The following is a 5,278-nucleotide window of genomic DNA, read 5'->3' on the forward strand; positions in this document are numbered from 1 at the left end:
GCTGGGGGGTGGGGGAGGGGGTTGCAGTGGGTGGGCGCCATCCCAGGGTGGATTTGGAGGTAAGAGTTCCAGGGCGAGCAGCTTGCCTGGGAGCTGATGCTAGGAGACCCAGGGAGGGGGTGAGCCCCAGGAGGGAAGCAGGTGCTCATGCAGGTTCCCCTGGGGGCATCCAGCCTTATTCCTCCCAGGATCTTTGGGGGCCAGTGCAGTCCTGTGACTCTGAGTGACCCTGCTGGGGCGGAGAAGTGATTCCTCTGCGACGTTGGTTGAGGGCCACTCCTGGGAAGGGCGAACTCCCCAGCAAGGGTGGAGAGGGACAACATCCTCCTTCGTGCAGGGCTGCAGGTTGGCAGCTGGGGAGTCTGGCTAGCCTGTAGGGAAGGGTCAGTGCTGAGCACATGGGGGAGAACTCCCACATTTCTGCTGCAGATGCCTCTCACTCCGCTGGCCAGGCCCCTGGATGGCACTGGGGGTCAGTAGGCCCCGACCCTCTCCGCCGTCCCCCTCCTCACACGTGGTCAGAACCGGGGTGCCACCCACAGGTTCCTGCCAAGGTGCCGTCTCTCAGCCTGGAGCACTCAGCTCTGAGGTTGTAGGAAGCGCTTCACGTAGTGTGGTAACCAGAGAGATTAGGGTAGCAGTAGTGGTTTGATATTAGAAGTGATTAAGGCAAAGAAGTGTGCTTTCTCTCTGCTTTGAAGAGCTTTGGGCTAAAGTAGTTGGCTTATCAGAGTGCTTAGGAGCTGAGCACTGTATGGATAGACCTCCGTACCGCCTCCCCGACCCGCTCCTGCCCTCCCCACTCCTGTGCCTTTCTCATTCACTGTCTTTCTCTTTAGGAGAACTTCCACTCAGAAAGCCTTCTCCACTTTCAATAGACTAGACTGTTTTCCTTGTCCTGAACTTAAAAAAATTTTTTTTTATTAAATGTATTTATTTTTTAATTGAAGGATAATTGCTTTACAGTATGTTGAACTTTTGAGGAAGACAGGGACCATATTTTGTTGATTTTTGTGTTCCTGGTGCTCAGCCAAACTCCTGGCACGTGGCGGGTCTTGAGAAAATGTTCGTTAAATGAATGTGTCTCCTTGGTATACTGAAATAGGACAGCACAGAGGACCATCTGGGGTGCTCTGCCCTTGGTTGGCGGCCTCTCCCTGTGCTCTGGGTCCCGCCCGCCCTGCATTCAAAGTGAGACTCAGGTCTCCAGAGTCCACAGGAAGCGGATGTCGTTTTAGGGTTCAGCACGGTAAAGCAGTCTTTCACAACTAAACCTTTTCTTCTGAGAATTGGCAGAAAACCAATTGGTAAGTGAAAAACTGATGAGTTTTCTGGAGTTACTGTCCTAAGAAATTTTACATCTCTGTAATTTCTTAAATTCAGCTGTGGAACATCTTACCGAGTGAAATTAAATACCATTTTCCTCATCACCGCCCTGGTACTGCCTCCTGTGAGGTTTCTAACCCTGTTGGCACTGGTACTTCTCTTTTTCCGCTGTTTGTAAACTTCTATTTATTATTATCTTTTGAATCTCTGGCAAAGGTTATACATATACATTGAAGAAAACTTAGCTGCAAAAGATATGAGAATGTGAAAATAATTTCATCATTCAATGATAAAAATTATTAACATATTGGTCTAAAATCTTTTTATGGATATAACACAGAAAATGTTTTGTCTTATTACAAGCTGAGAATATGTGTTCTAGTTTCTATTTAGTTAACAGGCAGGGGTATTTGAGAAGGGGTTTTATTCTGACCATTTCCCATTGAAAACCTCTCTGCAGTGTCTTTTCCTGCCCTCGATTGAGTGAAGAATTTTAGAAATAAAGTGGCACAAGATACACTTTATTGAAGCAAAATTTTTACAATGCTTAAAAAATTCTCTGTGTAGAATAAATATTTTCTTTTTTTTTTTTTTTGTGCCACCTAGCTGCTGAAATTTGGGCTAATCCTTCCACTTTCAGCTTGAAACTGGCATGGAACAGTAGTAAACTCCTCCCGTGAGGTTTTACTTATTTCGTTTATTTCCCCCAAATTAATTTTACTGTGGTAGGCTAGAATAACATGTCGCCAAACATTTAGGTTTATGTGGTGAGGTTCAGCCAATGAAAGCAGGAGGTAGAATGCAGCTGGACTTGGAGGCTGACAGAGAAGGGATGCGAAAGCCTCTGTGAGGTGCTGGGAGAAGTCTTCAGAGGACATGGACCATTTCCTCAGACAGCAGGCTCGGTCATCGAGAGGGGACAGTGCTTCCAGCTGCCTAAGTCTCACAGCTTCTGGTGGATCCCGTGCTTACATGAGTGCTTGTTACAGGATAAACGCAACTGCCCTGGTTGGGTTACTATGTCCTTGCCAAAAAGTCGACGTACAGGAAGAGCCAATTTGGGTTAGTTTACTCTTCTTGACAAATACAGAGGCTTCACAAATGGTCAAGGAAGTAGCCATGCAGCTGGACTGGAGGTGCTCATGTATCAGACAATACCTGGAGTTTCAGATCAATAGCTGCACTACAGCCTCCATGACAACGTCTGAAAATAAAAACAGGGACAGTGTGGGTCACAGCTCTTGTGGATTTGCTAAAACATGCTTTAAATATCATACAACCAGTTAGAAATTCCTTCTGCAAAGCTCACTGCCTCCTCAGACTGACTTGAATGCTTCCCTGTAAGAAGTTGCTAACACCGGAGGACATGTGTGTTTAGAGCTTCGTTTCTAAATATTATGTCCCACTAAATAAACCAACACTCCTTGGAGGACCTCAAGGCTGGGAGGAAGTCCAAGATGAGTCTGACTTGTCTCAGTAAATCAGAAGGTGAAGAAGTGCTCTTATGGTATAGAACAGCCCACAGAAGCATGGACAGGCCAGGGGCGCTCCCTGCAGGCGAGGGGTCACCTGAGTGGCAGAATAGATGAGGACAGGAATGGGCTGTGAGTCACCAAATCATGTAGGAACCCTTAGGTTCATGGGGCTAAAAAGTAAGTAAACAGAGAATAAAGGAAAACTTCTCTTTACAGCAGAATGTCATCTGATGAATGCATGAAGAACAGAGTTAGAAAATCCCCACTGTGTACCATCAGAATAAGGTCTGTTCAGGTTGGCATCGGAGAAGGCAATGGCACCCCACTCCAGTACTCTTGCCTGGAAAATCCCATGGATGGAGGAGCCTGGTGGGCTGCAGTCCATGGGGTCGCTAAGAGTCGGGCACGACTGAGCGACTTCGCTTTCACTTTTCACTTTCATGCATTGGAGAAGGAAATGGCAACCCACTCCAGTGTTCTTGCCTGGAGAATCCCAGGGACGGGGGAGCCTGATGGGCTGCCGTCTGTGGGGTCGCACAGAATCAGACACGACTGAAGCGACTTAGCAGTAGCAGCAGCAGGTCAGCATCGGTCATGGATGCTGAGACCGTTGGTTGACAGTCTGAGGGGAATGGGATATTTACATTGTCTCAAGGTCTTCCCCATAGTGTTAATCACAGGGTAAAAATGACAGTTCTGTAGTGAAGAAACCTGGGGATTTAACAATGAAGGAATCAAAGCTTCTGTCACGGATCATGGGCCTCACTGGCATGCAGGTCCCGCCATGATGCCTCCTACCGAGCATCTCTGCTCAGATGCATAACCCGTGTCCGATTCAAATCCAGGGGCGACTGGCCTGAAGTCTGCAGAGGTGCCAGTATCACAAAAGACCAGGGAGGTGGAAGAAGTGTTCTAGAATAAATTAGATTCGGAAGACAGGACCACTGTGTGCCACACATGAGTTCTGGATCAGGTAAAATGGACTGGAAAGACATTATTGGGATGCTGGGTGTAATCTGATATGGAGGTAATACAAATCCAAGCTCCCTTTTCTGAATGTTGATTGTTTATTATCATGCAGGAGAATGTTCTTGTCTTTGAAAAAATGCATGATGAAGGATTTGGGAGTGAAGAAGCAGGAGATTGTCACCTAACCCTCAAAAGGTTCAGAAAGAATGTGATTATATATTATATATGAAATACATAAAATGTGTTATATGTAATATAAAGGGAATGATAAAGTGTTAAACTTGTGAATCTGAATAAAGAGTATATGGAAGGTTTTTGTACTGTTTTTTGCATCTCATAAATTATTTCAAGATGAAAAGTTTAAAAAGTTGCTATTACTGCCACAGTTTGGGGTGGAGGTGGGCGGGAGAGCCACACCCACATCTCCATGCATGTCTTCTGTTCCTGATGCTCTGTGGGTCCCTCTGGAGCCCACCTGCCGCTGTGCCCTTCGGCCGGGCTCCAGACGGGCAGTGGCAGCTTCTGCTGCGTCCCGGCTTCATCCTGTGGTCCTCCCACACTTTGTTCCTCCCACTCCCCTTGTTTCTGTGCCCTCCCTCCCGCCAGCAGCACCCTAGAAGACCCCGCCTACCCCTGCTCCCCACCTTTTACATTTGCCTTGTGTTTCCCACCACAGGCTGTGGGCACCTGGAGGTGGGCATCGCTCAGGTGGTCCCCCTCTTAGGTCATGGTCCACCTCTTGCTGACCACTGCTTGAGGGGACAGACCCTTCTTTCCCCAGGAAATACCATCATTTCGATGGGACAGGATGGGTTTCTTCCTCGCATGGGCTTTGTCTTCCTCGAAGTGTCCCTGCACTGGGTGATCAGAGGACCTCGACCCTCCGGTGGCCACCAGAGCCACACGCCCTTGGCTATGGGGCTGTGCTCCTCACTTCCCTCTGCCCTCATCTGCAGCCCCTCCTTCCTCAGTCGTTGTGAGGTGAGGTCAACTCAGTTACAGCAGCTTTGAGAGATTGTCATGTGATTGGTAACAACTCTTTCATATTAAGGGAATTTGATCATCTTGGCATTTGGACAGTTTATGAAGATACTGTAACTAAGTAAGACCCAGGAAGTGCCAAGTTTGGATTTATGCCTCGCTTGTTGCTCTCATGCTAGGATTTCCTTGTCGTTTAAAAAGAAAACAAAACTTGTGCTGGGAAGGGGAAATTGAGCCTTTAAGACTTGGTTGGACTGTGGAATGACTCTGTCTGGTAGCAGGGGTGTGGCTGTTGCCTGAGTTGCTCTTGCCATTAAGGCAGGGATGACAGTGCAGGACCCTCTGCAACTTCCGTTCATGACATGGGTGTCAGCACCTTACCAAACGCTTAGCGTTCGTACTCTTTGTCTATGTCATAAGGAAGGCTGAGCGTCGAAGAATTGATGCTTTTTAACTGTGTTGTTGGAGAAGACTCTTGGGAGTCCCTTGGACTGCAAGGAGATCGAATCAGTCAATTCTAAGGGAAA

General features: G+C 47.6%; 1 long non-coding RNA gene across 1 annotated transcript; it reads left to right on the forward strand.

Moving 5' to 3' along the window:
- Positions 1-3,310: 3,310 nt before the first annotated feature.
- LOC123328909 lies at positions 3,311-4,095 on the forward strand. The gene is made up of 2 exons (XR_006543911.1): positions 3,311-3,774; positions 3,883-4,095. It is a non-coding gene; the product is annotated as an uncharacterized LOC123328909 (long non-coding RNA).
- Positions 4,096-5,278: the final 1,183 nt, after the last annotated feature.

Source organism: Bubalus bubalis, chromosome 13, assembly GCF_019923935.1.
Source record: "Bubalus bubalis isolate 160015118507 breed Murrah chromosome 13, NDDB_SH_1, whole genome shotgun sequence".
Lineage (NCBI taxonomy): Eukaryota > Metazoa > Chordata > Mammalia > Artiodactyla > Bovidae > Bubalus > Bubalus bubalis.